At 38.8% G+C, this 20,206-nt stretch overlaps 1 long non-coding RNA gene across 1 annotated transcript; it reads left to right on the plus strand.

The window, feature by feature from the left end:
• The first annotated feature begins 209 nt into the window (after positions 1-209).
• LOC114634300 lies at positions 210-734 on the plus strand. The gene is made up of 3 exons (XR_003713308.1): positions 210-253; positions 437-531; positions 638-734. It is a non-coding gene; the product is annotated as an uncharacterized LOC114634300 (long non-coding RNA).
• Positions 735-20,206: the final 19,472 nt, after the last annotated feature.

The following is a 20,206-nucleotide window of genomic DNA, read 5'->3' on the forward strand; positions in this document are numbered from 1 at the left end:
CTAGTGATTTCTTCCTGTCTTTGATACTACTTTTGGCTGTTAATTTGTCCTGAATGCTCTCACAACCCTGTGTCCATGCAAATTACTTCCTAATTTGATGACTACGTTGCATAGGTCCCTAGAGTGCAGCCCAGCTGCCCATGTTTTATAAACGATGCCTTTGCTGTGAGATATGAAATGCATCAGGCCAGCATGGGCATCAGGATGGAGTCACAGACTCAGGTCTTCATATTCCTATTGCTCTGGTTGTCTGGTGAGACACTTAAAAGTATTATAATATCTTAAAATATTTCATTTGTAGAGAAATAGCTAATTCCTATAGGAAGTCAATTGTAAGCAGACAATGTCAATAGAAAGAACATTTTAGATTATAACATTTGTATCATGAGCCCTTTGTGTGTACATATGTATACTTATTATCTATTTCTGATTGCAGGTGCTGATGGAGACATTGTGATGACCCAGTCTCCCAAATCGATGTCTACGTCAATAGGAGACAGAATCTCCATGACCTGCAAGGCCAGTCAGAATGTGGGTACTGCTGTAACCTGATATCAACAGAAACCAGGGCAGTCACCTAAACCTCTGATCTATGGGGCAACCAACCAGTTCACTGGGGTCCCTTATCGCTTCACAGGCAGTGGATCTGGGACAGATTTCACTCTCACTATCAGCAGTGTGCAGGCTGAAGACCTATCCATTTATTTCTGTAAGCAGTATAGCAGCTATCCTCCCACAGTGCTTCAGCCTCCTACACAAACCTCCTCTAACCAGCTGCCTGTACCGCACATCCCCAGACCTACACACTTCCCATTTTGCCTGCAGCTGCTATGTCTAATTATTGCAACGTTTGGTAGAAAGTTAATGAACAGATGTTTTGACTTGGAAGATCCTTATGGAAAAACAAAGTAAAGACATTTGTGTCTTTTTTTATTTCTCATGCTTAGATTCTGTGTATCAAATATGACAAATTTATTATCCTATATTCTGGAATGAAAAGCTCTACTGTGTGTCTCCATGGGCTAAATCAAGAGCCTTTCAGGCTATATTTCCACTGGAGGATGCAGAAGTGAACTTGGCTTTTTCTTAGCTCAGCTCTGAAAAGTCTCCCTCACTTTTGGACTCCTGGCAATATCCCTCCACTTCTTCTGGTTAAGAATCTGTATTTACACAGATAATGTTGACTTTCAGGGAATATAAAATTATTTCATGTATTTTGACAATCTTCATTCCTCTTGTTTCTTCATTCTGTCACCACCTTTCCCTCCTACTAACACACTTTCTCTCCCTAGTCCTCCACCTATTTGCATGTGACATACATATGTGTACACTCACATGAACACACACACACACAAACATACATACACACATACACATGCACATGCAGACAAGATTTTATGAATCTATAAAAATTTAGGAGACAAAAATCAGAGAAAATACGGTTTGAGTTCTCTTTTTTATTGGATGTTTTATTTACATCTCATATGTTATCCCCTTACTCCATCCCCCCCACCCAGGAACTCCCTATCCCCTCACCCCTCCTTCTTCTCTGCGGATGTAATCCTACCTACCCCCACTCCCACCTTCCCACCCTCAAATCCCCCCCACTGGGGCATCCAGCCTTCATGAGACCAAGAATCTCTTCTCCCACCTATACCCAGAAGGGCCCTCCACTCTTACATATACAGCTGAAGGCATGGATTCCTCCCTAAGTGCTCCCAGGTTTGTAGTTTAGACCCTGGGAGCTCTGGTTGGTTGGTATTGTTGCTCTCCTCATGGGGCCGCAAACGCTTTCAGCTCCAACAGTCTTCACTCTAACTCTTCCATTGGGAACCTCATGATCAGTTCAATGGCTAGCTGTGAGCATCTGCCTCTGAATATGTCAGACTCTTGCAGACCTCTAAGGACACATCTATATCAGGCTCCTGTCAGCATGCACTTCCTGACATCCACATCAGCGTCTACCTTTGGTGACTGCATATGGGATGGATGAGGTTTGAGTTCTTAAACAACATATCTGATCTATGCTTCCTATTCCTAGGACACACCTGCCTCTGCTGTCTCCTCATCTGCTTTCCCAGTGTGCAGACTGTGATAACTCAGTCTACCCTGCACTACATTAGTGGTAAATATGATTTTGTGTCATGAGAACTGAGTTTGTTTTTCTGTCTTATAGTAATTAACCATGTTTGATATTTTTTGAGAGAAATACATTGTACTTCAGTAAAAACACCATGTTAACTAATCTCAAACATGTATTAATTTCAATTATTTGAAAACATATTTTGTTCTTACTATTTGGTTTGAGAGAAGGAATCATATTCTGTTAAACTGGAAAGTAGATTGTGATCTCACAAATTTCCTCCTACCTCTTTCTAAGCACTGTGATCAATGGTACAGGCCATCACACCCAGCCTTGAGCAATATTTAGAAACCCAGAGATAGAACAGGGTTACAAATAGTTGTTTGACAACTCCAAATATCCATATTTCTCCTCAAAAGAATGATTCTGTTTTCTGTCTTCTCATGATGGTTTGTTCCCATTGTGCCTCTACTGCACATGAAGGTTTTGTCTCCACTGTCTCCCCCCAAAGACCATGAGCTCTTTCACAATGCAGTCCATTCTAGACCATCTCTAGGCCCCACAAAGGACATAATATAAATAATTAATAAGAGCCTTAAAAAATATTCCTATTGATTAAGGAGGATAAAGGGCTATCAATTGAGGCTTCTAATGTTGTCTGTCTCTTATCCTGAAATATGAAGAGAAAATAAAAATTACTGTAGTAGCTTGCAAAGACAATTACCACAGAGTTATTACAGTCATGGGATCAGTAGGAGGCTAAAAGCCAATTTGTTCCGGGTCATACTCACACTACAGTTCTAATTTTGCTGTGTGGTTCAAAGGGCCACTGTTCTAAATTTAGGTTTAAAGATGTTCAGAATGGTCTTTAGTGTTTTTTATTTTCTTTTATTGGATATTTTCTTTATTTACATTTCAAATGTTATTTCCTTTCCAGGTTTCTCCTCCTGAAAACCCCTATCGCATTCCCCCTTCCCCTGCCTTTATGAGGGTGCTCCACCACCCACCAAACCACTCCTGCCTTTATGAAGTGGCATTCCCCTACACTGGGGCATTGAATCCCCACAGGCCAAAGGGTAGCTCTTCCTACTGATGTTCAACAAGGACATCCTCTGCCACATATTATGCCAGAGCCATGGGTCCCTCCATGTGTAATTTGGTTGGTGATCCAGTCCAAGGGAGCTCTGGGCTGTCTGGCAGATTGATACTTTTGTCCCCACCACAGGGCTGCAAACCCCCTTAATTCCTTCACTCCCTTCTCCAACTCTTTCATCATGGACCCTATGCCCAGTCCAATGGTTGTTTGTGAGCATCTGCCTCTGTATTTGTCATGCTCTGGCAAAGCCTGTCAGTAGACAACCATATCAGGCTCCTCTCAGCATGCACTTCCCATCATCTAAAATAGGTTCAGGGTTTGGCAACTTTATATGGGATGGATCCCCAGGTGGGGCTAGTGGGTTTATTTTTAAATGAGCTACTATTTAGTCTCTGAAAATTGTTTTGATTTAAAGCAATGATGTCTGTACTTCTCTTAATTTAGCTTTATAACTTGGTATTTAGCTTAATCTTTCAAATAAGTAATATAATGAAACTATTATCATTTCACTTTGTGTAATATAAATTTATCAGTTTTTGGACTTCAAATATATATTCCACTTTCTTCTTTTTACGTTTCTTCTTCTTCTTTTTTTTTTACTAATCATTGTATTAATTTACATTTCAAATGATATCCTCCTTTCCAGTACCCCTCCACAAATCCCCTATCTCATCTTCCCTCTCCTCCCTCCTTTTTGCTTCTATGAAAGTGCTCCACCCACTCATCCAGTCCTGCCTCACTGCTCTAGCATCCCTATACACTGAGGCATGAACCCTCTACAAGACCAAAGGCTTCCTCTCCCATTGATGTCTAATAAGGCCATTCTCTGCTACACATGTATCTAGAGCCATGGCTCCCTTTATGTATACTCTTTGGATGGTGGTTTAGTCCCTGGGAGCTCTGAGTAGTCCAGTAAGCTTATATTGTTCTTCCTATAGGGTTACAATCCTCTTCAGATCCTTCAGTCCTTCCCCCATTTCTTCTATTGGGGTCACCAGGCTCAGTTCAATGGTTGACTGTATCTGCATTTGTTTTGGTCAGGTGCTGGTAGAACCTCTCAGGGAACATCTATATCAGGCTCCTATCAGCAAGCACTTCTTGGCATCAACAATAGTATAGGGGATTGGTGTCTGCATTTGGGATGGATCCAAAGGTGGGACGGTCTCTGGTTGTCTTTTGCTTCAGTCTCTGTTTTACTTTTTGTCTCTGTGTTTCCTTTGGACATGAACATTTCTGGGTTCAAACTTTTGAGATATGTGGCTGGACCCATCCTTCAACTGGGACCCATAGTAATCGACTGGAGGCAGTTTCTGTAGGGTGTATATCCCCTTTGTTGATTATTCCAGCTAAAGTCATCACCACTAGTCATCACTCATTATCGTGGAGTATGGAACTTTCTAGTGGCTACCCCTAGTTTCCCATCCCCCAGTGCTGCATATTTCTAATCAATTTCCTGACCCTCTGTACTTCTCTCCTTTCCCTTCCAATCTGTGATCCTGCCCACCTTTTTTCCTTCCCCATCCTCTCTCCCTCACAGGTCCCTTCTTCCTTCTACCTCCTGTGATTGTTTTGTTTTCCTTTCTATGTAGGATTGTAACATCTACATTTTGGTCTTTCTTCTTTTTAACTCAATATGGTTGTGGGTTGTATCATGGGTATTCTAAGCTATTGGGCAAATATTCACTTATCAGTTTGTATGTACAATGTGTATTCATTTGTGTCTGGGTTACCTCACACAGGATAGTATTTTCTAGTTTCACTCACTTGCCTGTGAATTCCATGAAGTCATAGTTGTAATAGCTGACTAGTACTCCATTGTTCAAATGTGACACTTTTTTGTATGCATTCTTCTGTGGAAGGGCATTTGGGTCATGTCTAGCTTCTGGCTATTAAAAATAAGGCTGCTATTAACATAGTGGAACACGTGTTCATGCTATATGTTGAAGAATCTTTTGTGTATATGTCTAAAAGTAGTATAGCTGGGTCTTCAGGTAGGACTACTTCAAATTTTCTTAGGAACTGCCAGATTGATTTCCAAAGTGGTTTTTTCTTACCAGTTTTAAATCCCAACAGCAATGGTGGAGTGTTCTTCACTCTCCACATCCTCACCAGCATCTGCTATTGCCTGAGTTTTTTATCTTAGCCATTCTGACTGGTGTGAGGTGGAATCTCAGAGTGGTTTTGATCTGTATTTCCCTGATGACTAAGGATGTTGAACATATTTTTAGGTGCTTCTCAGCCTATTGATATTCCTCAGTTGAGAATCCTTTGTTTAGGTCTGTATCCCATTTTTAATAGGGGTATTTGGCTCTCTGGAGTCTACCTTCTTGAGTTCTTTGAATAATTTGGATATTAACTCTTTATAGAATGTAGGATTGGTAAAGATATTTTCCCAGTCTTGAGTTGTTGTTTTTTCCTATTGATAGTGTCCTTTTTCCTGGGTCTCCTGGGTTCCCTATGTCCTGGGGGTTCCAGTTACACTAGTAATTGGGGCATGGGTTCGAGACTCACCTGAGTTCCTGGAGATACAGCTTCCTATGGGTGTGGGTGAACTGTGTGGAGAGCCAGAGCCCAGAGTTTGCTGCTGGGTCACACAAGCAAACCAGAAGGAACCAGGACTTTCTTGTCTTATATTTAATTAAATACTTCTCTCTCTAATTTTTTAATAGTTAGCATCCCTTTTCTTTTATTGTTCTATAAACTCATTATCTTATCAGTTTTGCCTCTTGGGACTCTTTAGTTTGTACCTCCTGCTGTGTTAGTACTGCATCAGCTCTTTCACTAGTTCAGGTCTCCTGGCTTAGCCTTTTTCCAGCTGCTCTAATCTGATGTGCTTCTGAGAAGCTTTATGCCTTCATTCCTAGGCATCTGTCAGATGTCTCTGGCCAATGTACCCTGCCTTCACGGACTAAGTCTTGTCTTCAATAACAACAAAAACAACAGAAACACCACAAACATATGGAAGCTGAACAACTCTCTAATCAATGAGAATTTGGTCATTGAAGAAAAACAGAAAGAAATTAAAGACATTTTAGAATTTGAAACTATTCCCAAAAAGAGAAACAGAAGGAACACTAACTAATTCATTCTATAAAGTCACAATTACAATTATACCTAAACCACACAAAAACCCAACAAAGAAAGAGAATTTAAGACCCAATTCCCTTATGATTATCGATGCAAAAATATTCAATAAAATTCTCACAAACCTAATCCAAGAACTTATCAAAATGAGCACTCACCATGATCAAGTAGGCTTCATCACAGGGATGGAGGGATGGTTCAATATAAGGAAATTCATCAATGTAATCTACTGTACAAACCAATCCAAAGAAAAATCCACAGTGCAGAGTGATCAGACTATCTTTAAAGGCAGCATGCCACTGCACAAGAAGCAACCTCTAGTTCAGCTCTCAGAGATGAGGACAGCTGCTTTCTTGCTATTGATATTGCTGCACTGGATTCCAGATGAGAGGGTCCCACGTTCAGAGCAAACACTGTGGACACCACTGTTTTCCATGCCTTTGTGTTCTGATCATTGAAATTATGGAATTTAAATAGTGTCAAGTTTATCTTTTATATTATGGCTTTCCAGTGTGTAGCTCATAACTACTGTTACAGATTCCACCTATATGATGCTTTTACACTGGGAGGGGTTGCTTCAGTATATCTGCAACAGAAAGTGTGCTTATCATTTCAGGTTCCAATAGGGATATTGTGCTGACCCTGTCTCCTGTGTTTTTGCCTGTGTCTCTATAGCAGAGAGCCATCATCTCCCCCAGGGCCAGCTAAAGTGTCACTCTATTTACTTTTAATCATATAAACTGGTATCAACAAATACCAGGATAGCCACCCAAACATCTCATCCATGGTGCATCCAACATAGCATCTGAGATCGTTGACAGGTTCAGTGGCAATGAGTTGGGATAGACTTCACCCTCATCATACATCCTGTGGAAGCTGATGATGCTGCATCCTATCACTGTCAGCAAAGTGTGGAGTTTCCTCCCACAGTGCTCCAGAGACAAACAAAAATCTGTCTAGCTGCCCACTGAGCCTCAGTCTCTGAGCTGTATCTTTTCTCTGTCATCTCAGCCATGTGGATTTTAAGTCTTGTTCCTAAAAAGGCTGAAGCTGTAAAACAGTGATTTATTCAAATTATATGTGTGTTTGTCTGATCATGTATTCTTTGTATTTTTCAATTTGTTTCTTTATTGAAGTCCTCCTTGTTGTCTTGTAATCATAAGTGGACATTTTCACTGTAATGTCACATTTCCACTTTTATTTGCTTGAGGTTTTCATAATCCGGTAGGATAACACAGGGAAGCCTCCTGAAGCTGTTTTACTTCTTAGCTTTTGATCTCATCTTTGTGTCCATCACGGATGCTCATCCATGGTCTTAGACTCATTAGCTCTTCTATTCTCCCCACCATATACTCACATCTTTTCTCTACAGTATCTTCTACAAAGTGGCCACTTTCTCTTCTTGTCTTCTTTCTCTTTGTGCTGTCTTCCCTTGTGGGAGAAGTACAGAGTCCCACTCTATATCCCAAGCTGATCTGGGAATTACTATTTAGATCCCAGTGATCCTGAGTTTGTAGCTTACCTACCCCTTCCCCTTCATTCTGCTCATTTGAAGCATGAAATATGACTGACCTACCTGGATTGAGTCTGTTGAGAACCCCAGAGTCTAGTTTCAAAAATCTTATAAATCTGTTACTGTGACCACCTTTTCCCTTCTGTACAACACTCTCAAGTAGGTTAGGAGGGTCTGATTTGACCTATAGTAAATGGAGGTCAGGTCTCTACTGATGATAGTCAGAGATAATGCAGTCTGAATCATCTCAATTTCTTCAAATGATACTGAAATTATGAGAGACAAATGTGAGGTCATATGAAATTGTTAGTCGTATAAGTATTTAATAGTATTCTGGCATTTCTTACTAACAACCATGTGGTTTTGTATTGTACACCCAAAGTATCTAATTTCAAATATAACCCAAGAATTTCTTGCAGTAAAAGGCCTCCTTAAATTTCCTCACAGGATTTCACTGGTTGTATGTCACAATCATTATTAGAGCACAGTTCTCTATTTCTTCGTAGACCCTTTCTCTCATGTCTTGCAGGATGAATTATGCTCATCACCCATATCACCAAAAGACACAAGAGCATCAGCATATTCCTAGAGCCCAGCCAGTTCTGCCTTCCTTTCTCACCTCTGACATCACCTAAGGTTCAGAGCATTAACAACTCCAGGCTACGCAGAAGAAACCTCATCCTGAGAACTCAGATAGTGGAGCCAAGAGCACAGCTGATTTGATTTCTTCTAATCTTTGATGAAAGGTCTTCATGGAGATCTAAAGTCATATGGAGAGAGAGTTTAGCCTTGTATTGTCCCTGATTTTAGTGGAATTGCTTTAAATTTCTCTCCATTTAATCTTATGTTGGTTATTGCTTGCTACATATTTTGTTTATGGTGTTTATGCCTTTTATCTCTGATCTCTCCATGTCTTTTAACATGAATGGGTGTCATTGGTGCTAGCCTCAAGGTTTCAAAAGCACATTCCAAGCCTAGAGTCTTTCACTTCATGATGTCTGCAGATCAAGTTGTAAAGCAGTGTGATGCTTTCCCAGTACTGTTTTAGCTTGCAAGCTACAATGTTCAGTGCCACAAGGCCATGGAGTAAATCTTTGAAATTATAAGGAAGCAGCAAGTAAATACTTTTCTTTAGAAAAGTTGCCATGATCATGGTGTCTCTTTACAGCAAGGTGTCTCTTTATAGACCCCTGAATAAGACATCCTCTTTATGCTGATTTGCACTTGTTTAGGAACATTTCTAGCACAGGAGTCCCAGAATCATATGATAGTTCCATGTTTTCTTGAGGACCCACCACAGTGGCAGCACCAGTTTCCAGTTCCTTCAGTAGCATATACTGCTTGTTCTTCCTGTACAGTCTTGCCATTACTTATAGTCATTATCATGATTTCCTGTTTATTCATTACTCAGGAGAAATAATTTTTTGTTTTTGCTTTGGATTCTATATGATTGTCAAAAATGAGAAGAAGTTGCAATCCATAAAACATCATCTAGATGTCATCAATCATTTTCAGAAGAACACAGGTTATTGATACCTTGAGACTTTGATTACCATGTAAATATATTTAAAAGAGAATTAGATAATATTTATTCTTCTGTTCTGCATTGCCATAGTGATGTTGTTCCTGAAGGAGACATCATGGCTTTGCCTGGATGTAGTTGTGTTTCTCTTGGGCAAGAATTCAACTGTAACATGTTGACTTGTTTTCATCCTTTATTACATTTTGAGATAATTTTCTATTGTTTTCCAAAACAAGTAACACATGATGCTAGTTGGACTATCTAAGTAGAAAAGTTATTATTTTAGTTCATATCACTGTATAAGGAGATTTTGTGTCTTGTACACAGTAATAAACAACAACATCATTATCCTCCATTCTGCTTATTTTTACCAAGAATGTCTTGGCTCCACCTTATGCCTGATCTACATGGCCTAATAACTTACTCAGTTATTGACAGAAAATGCAGTTAGGAAGTTGTTTCATGTCCAGTCAAGACCCATTGCTTGTGAGCCTGACAGGAACCTGAGGGTCCAGTTTGAAAATCTTATAAATCAGTAGATTTTGCCACTGTCTTGGATCATGTACCACCCCATTTCAAGTAGATGTTTCAATCACTTTGTAGGAGGCTCTGATTTGATCTGCAAGAGATGGAGGTTATGTCTGTACTCATGATATCCAGAGAGAATGACAGAGCAGTGTGAGGCTATGTGAATTTTTTAGGCATTTAAATTCGTAAGTATTTTCTGAGGTTTCATACTAACTGCTGGGTCATTTCGGTTTGGATACTCACAAAATCTAACTTAAAATATAACCTAATATTTACATGCAATAAAAGGTCCTCTAGGATTTCCTCACTGCATTTTATCCTTTATATGTGACAATGCACAAGTCTCTCTCTCTCTCTCTCTCTCTCCTTAATAGAAGAAAGAGTTTGTTTGGGCTTAGAGCCTCAGAGGATGAGTCCATGGCCACAATGACAAGGAGCATAGTCATAGCCACTCAGACATTTCACTGAGGCAATAGCTGAGAGCTCACATCTTGAGACAACAACCATGAGGTGGAGAGAACTAATTTGGGATATTGTGGGCTTTTTAAATCACTAAATCTACCCCTAGGGACATACCTCTGCCAACGAGGTCACACTTCCTCATCCTTCCCAACACTTTTAGTGAGTACCCAGCATTTAAATAAATGAGCCTATGGGGTACATTCTCACCTAAATCATCACAATTCAAGAGCTATAAGACCACACTAACATAGTTGGGGTATGGTGGATTCTGGCAAAGAACCTCTTCCTTCAGGCAGAGATCTTTTTTCTTTGTGCTCCTACTGACAAAAGTTTTGCTTTCATGTAATCCAATCACCTACCAGAGTCCTACCTCCCACTATAACAGTCTTAGGATTTATCAATACATACAATTTGGGATGATACAAACATTAAGTGTGTATCCATTTTAGTTTACTATTAGGAGGAAGTATTGTTTATAAGGGTAATAAAAGAGGACTTGAAAGATGGTTCATTGGTAAGAGCACTTGCTGCTCCTCTAGAAGACCAGAGTTCAGTTCCAAGGATCCAAGTTGGGTGATTCGCAGCCACCAGTAACTCTAGCTCTAGAATATAAGACTCACTCTTTTGATTCATAGGGCACTGTAAACACACATGCACATGTGCAGACACACACACACATATTTTTAGTCTACAAATAAAAAATCAGGAAAAATACAAACGGACAAGTGTACTAATCAAAGAGGTATCCATATTACTTCCATCCATAATAACATATAACTTGAATGTAATTTCAACAAAAGAACAATGAGTTTTTTTAATGTAATGAGGTTATTTTGTATTTAATATGAAAAATAAAAAGCAAAGATTATGAAAATCATGAAAAGATAAATAACATGGGTCTTTCTTCACCATACATATGTCTTTAGAGCTACAGGAAAAAAGAATAAAAAATTGCATCTAATGCTGGAGAAAGTTTCAAGAACAATATGGTAGTTTGAATATGCTTGGTCCATGAGAAGTGGCACTATTAGGAGGCCTTGTTAGTGGAGGGGTGGCCTTGTTGGAGGAAGTGCATCACTGTGGGGGTGGGCTATGAAGCTCAGCCTAGTGCAGAAGTGAGAGTCTTCTCTTGTTCCCTTCAGAACAAGATGTTGAACTCTCCTTCTCCTTCTCTAGCCCCATGCCTGCCTGGATGTTGCCTTGCTTCCTGCATTGATGATAATAGACTGAACCTCAATAACTGTAAGCCATCCCCAACTAAATGTTGTCCATTATGAGAGTTGACTTGACCATTAGCAGTGGAAACCCTAACTAAGACAGACAACAATAAACCCAAGACTTTTAAAAAATAAATTTAGATTAAATTGACAATGTAGACGTAATCCACTTGGAGCCTAAATTTTCTATTTTTCTTATTTCTTTTTTTAGTTTGACTGGTATTTTTATTGGATATTTTATTTATTTACAATACAGATGTCATCCCCTTTCCCCATTTTCCCTCCCTAGAATCCCCTATCCTATACCCACTCTTCCTTTATGCTTTTATACCATTTTGATTACATGCATGTATTAAGGTCAGTTCTAGGTTGAGGGTCTACCAATACAATAGATGCAAATAGCCGAGGAACAATCAATACAGTAAACACAAATAGTCAAAGAAAAAGCAAGGCATCAAACCCAGTTATGTGAACACTCCTGTTATCACTGTTTGAAAGGGCTTATCAGGATGACCAAAGTATCTGAGCCTACTGTCCTGTCCTAGCCCAAGGTCATTTTCATGTCTGAAGCCTACTACCTTATTCTAGCCTAAAAATTAGAATCCTGCCTGAAATTACTTCTTTGTTCTAGCCTAATATTTAGATTCCTGTCTGAAATTACTTCTTTGTTCTAGTTTAGTGTAAATTTCCTGCTTGAAGCCTACTTCCTTGTCCTTGGCCAATGTCATATTCCTGCCAAGTCACTCATTTCCTTGACTTTGGCCCACGTCAGCTTCTTGCCAAGCAGACCCAAAGACTCTCCACTTCTCCCCCTTCTTGGTTTTGTTAACTAGACTGAGCCTGTCTTAGGTCATTCTGACAAGAATGCTTTTCTTACCTGTCATAGAATATGCATTATCAAAGTCAACGCATTTCTGTCTTAGGTTGGTAAGGCTCTGTGCAGAATATTACCCTTCCTTGGCGTGCCAGCCTGTTAATTTAATAACTCTATCGGGGGGGGTGTCCATTTTCAGGTTTAACCCATGTACTTTGGCTGCCAAAATGTTGATGTTATTAAAGATACGCTTTAATACGATGGGCAGGAATAGAAGTATTCCCAGGACAAGAAAGACTAGCCTGATAAAGCTATATATGCCATTCCTGAGGTTTGACCAAAACGGAAATACTGAGCACAGGCCATGGATAATTTTATTGGCATTATCTGCAGTATCAAAGTTCAGCAGAGCAGCATTCTTTAAATTTACAATCTTTCTATGCAAAATTAACACAGCCAGAGAGGTGTTAGGATTATGCCAAATATCCTACTGGTGTCTTTAAACTTTTTTCTAATTATAATGACAATCATTGTGAATTTCAAAAGTAACAGTACTCCAATGATATTTGTCATGACGCTTGGGATGGCTCCCAACTTTTGAACCCTGAATCTCCTTCAGATAATTTGAATGGATTATAGAGCATCATTCGTTGTTCAAGGTACCTATATAAATCCTTTTGTGTTCTCAGGCAGTAGGTTTAGACCATGGGAGCTCTGGATGAGTATTTTGATACTCCTAAGAAGGACCATAGCGCCCACACTTTGGTCTTCCTTCTTATTCTTTTGTTTCATGTGGTCTATGTGTTGTATCTTAGGTATTGTGAGCTTTTGGGCTAATATCCACTTATCAGTGAGCGCATACCATGTGTGTTCTTTTGTGATTGGGTTACCTAACACAGGATGATATTTTCCAGCTCCATCCATTTACCTAAGAATTTCATGAACTCATTGTTTTTAATAGCTGAGTAGTACTCAATTGTGTAAATGTACCATATTTTCTGTATCCATTCCTCTGTTGAAGGACATTTAGATTCTTTCCAGCGTCTGGCTATTATAAATAAGGCTGCTATGAACATAGTGGAGCATGTGTCCCTGTTGTATGTTGAAACATCTTTTGGGTATATGCCCAGGAGTGATATAGCTGGGTCCTCAGGTAACACTATGTTCAATTTTCTGAGGTACCACCAGACTGCTTTCTATAGTGGTTTACTAACTTACAATCCCATCAACAATGGAGAGTCATTCCTCTTTCTGCACATCCTTGCCAACATCTGGTGTCATCTGTGTTTTTGATCTTAGCCATTCTGACTGGTGTGAGGTGGAATCTCAGGGTTGTTTTGATTTGCATTTCCCTGATGACTAAGGATGGTGAACACTTCTTTAGGTGCTTCTTAACCATTCCACTTTCCACAGTTGTGAATTCTTTGTTTAGCTCTGTACCCCATTTTTAATAGGGTTATTTGATTGTCTAGAGTCTAATTTTTAAGTTCTTTGTAAACCTTGGATATTAGCCCTCTGTCAGATGTAGGACTGGTAAAGATCTTTTCCCAATCTGTTGATTGCCGCTTTGTCCTATTGACAATGACCTTTGCTTTATAGAAGTTTTGCAATTTTATGAGGTCTATTTGTCAATTCTTGATGTTAGAGCATAAACCATTGGTGTTCTGTTCTGGAATATTTCCCCCTGTGCCCATGTGTTCAAGGCTTTTCCCAATTTTCTCTTCTATTAGTTTCAGTGTACCTGGTTTTATGTGGAGGTCCTTGATCTACTTGGAATTGAGCTTTGTACAAGAAGATAAGTATGGATCAATTTGCATTCATCTTCATGCTGACCTCCAGTTGAACCAGCACCATTTGTTAAAAATGCTGTTTTTTTCCAAAAAAAATGGTTTTAGCTCCTTTGTCAAAGATCAAGTGACCATAGGTATGGGCATTTATTTCGGGGTCTTCCATTCTATTCCATTGATCCTCCTGACTGTCTCTGTTCCAATACCACACAGTTTTTTTTTTATCACTATTGATTTGTAGTACAGCTTAAAGTCAAGGATGATGATTCCCCCAGAAGTTCTTTTATTGCTCAAAATAGTTCTCTATATCCTGGGGGTTTTGTTGTTGTTGTTGTTGTTGTTGTTATTCCAAATGAATTTGAGGATTGCTCTTTCTAGCTCTGTGAAGAAGTTAGTGGGGATTTTGATGAGGATTGCATTAAATTTGTAGATTGCTCGTGGCAAGATAGAGATTTTACTATATTAATCCTTCCAATCCATGAGCATGTGGAATCTTTCCATCTTCTGAGATCTGCTTCGATTTCTTTCTTTAGAGACTTAAAGTTCTTGTCATACAGATCTTTTATTGCTTGGTTAGATTCACACCAAGGTATTTTATATTATTTGTGACTATTGTGAAGGATGTCATTTCCATAATTTTTTCTCAGCCTGTTTATCCTTCGAGTAAAGGAAGGCTACTGATTTGTTTGAGTTGATTTTATATCCAGCCACTTTGATGAAGTTGTTTATCAGGGTTAGGAGTTCTCTGTTGAAAGTTCTGTGGTCACATAAGTATACAATCATCTGCAAATAGTGAAATGTTGACTTCTTCCTTTCCAATTTGTATCCCTTGACCTCCTTTTGAACCTAATTGCTCTGGGTAGGACTTCCAGTACTATATTGAATAGATAGAGGGAGAGTGGACAGCCTTGTCTAGTCCCTGATTGTAGTGTGATTGGCTCTCTGCGTGTAGTTTAATGTTGGCTACTGGTTTGCTGTATATTGCTTTTACTATGTTTAGGTATGGGCCTTGAATTCCTGACCTTTCCAAGACTTTTATCATAAAGGGATGTTGAATTTTGTCAAATGCTTCCTCAGATGATCATGTGTTTTTTCCTTTGAGTTTGTTTATATTGTGGGTTACATTGACAGATTTCCATATATTGAACCAACCCTGCATTCCTGGGATAAAGCCAACTTGATCATGTTGGATAATTTTTTTTACTATGTTCTTGGATTCGATTTGTGAGAATTTTATTGAATATTTTTGCATCAATATTCATAAGGGAGATTGGTCTAAAATTCTCTTTCTTTGTTGGGTCTTTGTATGGTTTAGGTATGGCTTCATAGAATGACTTGGTTAGTGTCCCTTCTGTTTCTATTTTTGTGGAACAGTTTATAGAGAATTGGTATTAAGTCTTCTTTGAAGGTCTGATAGAACTAAAAGTGTCTGGTCCCAGACTGTTTTTTGGTGGGGAGACTTTTAATGACTGCTTCTATTAATTTCAAGGTTATGGGACTGTTTAGATAGTTTATCACCTCCTGATTTATCATTGGTAACTGGTATTTGTCTAGAAAATTGTCCATTTCATCCATATTTTCCAATTTTATTGACTATAGGCTTTTGTAGTAGGATCTGATGATTTTTTGAGTTTCTTCAGTTTCTGTTGTTATGTCACACTTTTCAATTCTGATTTTATTAATTTGGATACTGTCTTTCTGCCTCTGATTAGTCTGGCTAATCATTTATCTATCTTGTTGATTTTCTCAAAGAACCAGCTCCTGGCTTTATTGATTCTTTGTATAGTTCTTTTTGTTTCTACTTGGTTGATTTCAGCCCTGAGTTTGATTGTTTCCTGCAGTCTACTCCTCTTGGGTGCATTTACTTCTTTTAGTTCTCGGGCTTTCAGATGTGTTGTCAATCTGCTAGTGTACACTCTTTCCAGTTTCTTTTTGTAAACACTTAGAGCTATGAGTTTTCCTCTTAGCACTGCTTTCATTGTGTCCCATAAGTTTTGGTATTACGAGCCTTCATTTTCATTAAATTTTAAAAAGTCTTTAATTTCTTTCTTTATTTATTCCCTGACCACATTATCATTGAGTAAAGTGTTGTTCAGTTTCCATGTGAATGTGGGCTTTCCATTGTGTTTGTCGTTACTGAAGACCAGACTTAGTCCATGGTGATCTGATAGGATACATGGAGTTATTTCAATATTTTGTGTATCTGTTGAGGCCTGTTTTGTGCCCAATTATATGGTCTATTTTGGAGAAAGTACCATGAGGTGCTGAGAAAAAGGTATATTCTTTTGTTTTGGGATGAAATGTTCTATAGATATCTGTTAAACCCTTTTGGTTCATAAATTCTGTTACTTTTACTGTATCTCTGTTTAGTTTCTGTTTCCATGATCTGTTCATTGCTGAGAGTGGGATGTTGAAGTCTCCCACTATTATTCTGTGACATGCAATGTGTGCTTTGAGCTTTAGCAAGGTTTCTTTTATGAAAGCGAGTGCTCTTGCATTTGGTACAAAAATGTTCAGAATTGAGAGTTCATGTTGGTTGGCTTTTCCTTTGACGAGTATGAAATGTCCTTCTTTATCCTTTTTGATAGCTTTAAGTTGAAAGTCGATTTTATTAGACATTAGAATGGCTACTCCAGCTTGTTTCTTAGGACTACTTGCTTGCAAAATTGTTTTCTAGCCTTTTACTCTAAGGTAGTGTCTTTTCTTTGTTACTGAGATGGGTTTTCTGTATGCAGCAAAATCTTTACCTATCCAGTCCATTAGTCTATGTCTTTTTATTGGGGAATTTGAGTCCATTGACCTTAAGAGATATTAAGAAGAGGAGATTGTTGCTTCCTTTTATGATTGTTATTAGAGGTCGAATTGTTTGTGTGGCTATCTCCTTTGGATTTGTTGAAACAGGGTTACTTTCTTGCTCTTTCTTGGGAATAATTTTCCTCCTTGTATTGGAGCTTTCCTCCTATCAACCTTTGTAGTGCTGGGTTTGTGGAAAGATATTATTTAAATTTGGTTTTCTCATGGAATATCTTGGTTTCTCCACCTATGTTAATTGAAAGTTTTGCTGGGTATAGTAGCCTGGGCTGGCATTTATCTTCTCTTAGGGTCTGTATGACATCTGTCCAGGATCTTCTGGCTGTTATAATCTCTGGTGAGAAGTCTAGTGTAATTCTGAAAGGTCTGCCTTTATATTTTACTTGGCCTTTTCCCCTTACTGCATGTAATATTTTTCCTTGTTTTGTGCATTTGATGTTTTGATTATTATGTGATGGGAGGTATTTTTTTCTGATCTAGTCTATTTGGCATTCTTTAGGCTTCTTGTATGATTATGGGTATCTCATTCCTTAGGTTAGGGAAGTTTCCCTCTGTAATTTTGTTGAAGATATTTATTGGTCCTTTAAGTTGAGAATCTTCACTCTCTTCTATACATATTATCCTTAGGTTTGGTCTTCTCATTTTGTCTTGGATTTCCTGGGTGTTTTGTGTTAAGAACTTTTTGCATTTTGTGTTTTCTTTGACAGTTGTGTTAATATTTTCTATGGTATCTTCTGCACCTGAGATTCTGTCTTCTATCTCTTGTATTCTGTTGGTGATGCTTGCATCTATGACTCCTTATTTCTTTCCTAGGTCTTCTATCTCCAGGGTAGTCTCTTTTTGTGATTTCTTTATTGTTTCTACTTCCTTTTTTATGTCGTGAATGGTTTTGTTCAATTCCTTCACCTGTTTGGTTGTGTTTTCTTGTAATTCTTTGAGGGATTTCTGTGTTTTCTCTTCAAGGGCTTCTACCTGTTTACCTGGGCTCTCCTCAATTTCTTTGAGAGTGTTATTTATGTCTTTCTTAAACTCCTCTATCATCATCATTAGAAGTGATTTTAAATCAAAATCTCGCTTCTCTAGTGTCATGAGCTATTCAGGACTTTCTAGTGTGGGAGAACTAGGTTCTGATAATTCAAAGTACCCTGGGTTGCTGATGCTTATGTTCTTGCACTTGCCTTTCACCATTTGAATTTCCTTAGTGCTATATGTGCTGTCTCTGACTGGAGCCTGTCTTTCCTATTATCTTGGTTGTGTCAGAACTGTTTTGGAGTGGGTGTTGCTGCTGGGGTTTGAGCTGCCACCAGGGATCTGCTCAGCGCTAGGGCACAGACTGAAAGAAACCAGTGCTCCAGGCCACAAGTTAATTTCTTGGTCCCAGTGGGTCACAGTTACTCCCTGTTTGGGGCTGGTGTTGCTGTCTCCTTACCTGAGATACTGCTTGGGTTAGAGCTCTTGGGAGCCCTGCTTCATCTGGTTTTTTTGAGTTGGGTGCAGAGCTGTAACCTGGGATCTGCTCAATATTTGAGCACAGACCAGAAGGAGCAATGGAATCTTGAATGGATGAGAAACAGTTGAAATATTAAACATCCTTAGCCTTCAGAGAAATGCAAATCAAACTACTTTGAGATTCTGTCTTACACGTATGAGAATGGCTATTATCAAAAACACAAGTGATATCTCATGCTGGAAAGAATGGGAAGCAAGGAGAAAAATCTTCGATTATTGGTATGAGTGCAAACTTCTACAGCCACTATGAAAATCAGTATGAGGTTTCCTAGAAAACTGAGAATCAAGCTTCCTCAAGATACATTGCAGTAACACTCAACAATAAACAATTGTTCAGATTTAATAATAATAATAATAATAATAACAGTATGAGATTTGCAGGCAAATGTGTGAAAGTACAAAAACAAAACACCTACCTGAGTGATGTAGCCTCATCCCAGTAAAACAAACATGGTATGTGTTCATTAATGTACAAATAATCACTGTTAAATAAAAGATAATTATACTAAAATCCAGAGTCAAAAAAGCTAAGTAACAAGGAAGGTTCAAGGAAGGATGCATGCTTAAATCTCCCTGAGAAGGGGGAAATGGAATATGTATTATGGGTGGATTAGGGGGAAGGTAGGGATGGGAACAGAAGCAATCAGTTGGGGGCTGTATGGAGCAAGAAAGTATTGGGGAGGTGACTGGATTTGGTGTCCATTTGGGGAACAAAGTGGAAACATACTGCAGTGGAAACACGAATTTATGAAAGTAATTCTAGTAAAAATGTCTAGTAATGGCTGATATTGAGCCTAAATTGGCCATCTTCTATAACCCAGCAAGACTTCCAGTGGTGAGACTGGGATACCAACACAGCCACAAAACGTTTGAACTACAATCTCTCCAGCCTACAAGTTTTTTTTCTGCAAATGTTACAGAACTTTTGAAAAAGTCCAACTAATGAATGGTCCCATGCTAGGGGCCTGAGCCCATACCTGACACTGACTGGGTAGCCAGAAACCAGAGGATGTACAATGAAGAATCTGATGATAGAACCAAACACAACTGAAACAATAAAATTCAATGAAATATTTACTAATGACATTCTGCTATACTCAAAGATACGTCCTACCTAATTGTCATCAGAAAGATGTCATCCAGCATCTGATGGGATTAGATGCAGAAATACAAAACAAACACTAGGCAGACCTAGGGGAACTCTGTAAAAAAGGGAGCGAAAGGATAGTAGGTCCCAGCAGGTTCAAAGACACCATGAGAACATGGCCCATAGAATCAACTAAGTAGGGCTTATAACCTTATAACTAAGTAGGGCTTAGACCTCACAGAGACTGAAGTGACATTTATGAACCTCTATAGGACAATGTATAAGCTACATCATTTGCATATACATAAGGGTTATATAGCTGGGTGTTCTTGCTGGAATCCTAGCAGTGAAAAAGAAGGATGTCATTGTCTGACTCTTTTGCCTTGTCTTGTAATCATTTTCCTCCTACTGGGTTGCTTCAGCCAATGTGATATGAGGGTTTGTGCACAGTCTTATTATAACATGTTATCCTATGTTCAGTTTATATCCATGTTCAGTTTTATGTTTGTTTGTTTGTATCTTTGGTTGCTTGGTTGATTGTTTTAAGGGAAACAGATGAACAGTGAATCTTGAGGAGAGGGAAGTTAGGGATGTTAGGAGGAGTGCAAGAAGAAAATGGTTGACATGTAACATATGAGAGAAGAATGAAGAAGAAGAAGAAGAAGAAGAAGAAGAAGAAGAAGAAGAAGAAGA

The sequence above is a fragment of the Grammomys surdaster genome, unplaced genomic scaffold, assembly GCF_004785775.1.
Source record: "Grammomys surdaster isolate TR1022 unplaced genomic scaffold, NIH_TR_1.0 931, whole genome shotgun sequence".
Lineage (NCBI taxonomy): Eukaryota > Metazoa > Chordata > Mammalia > Rodentia > Muridae > Grammomys > Grammomys surdaster.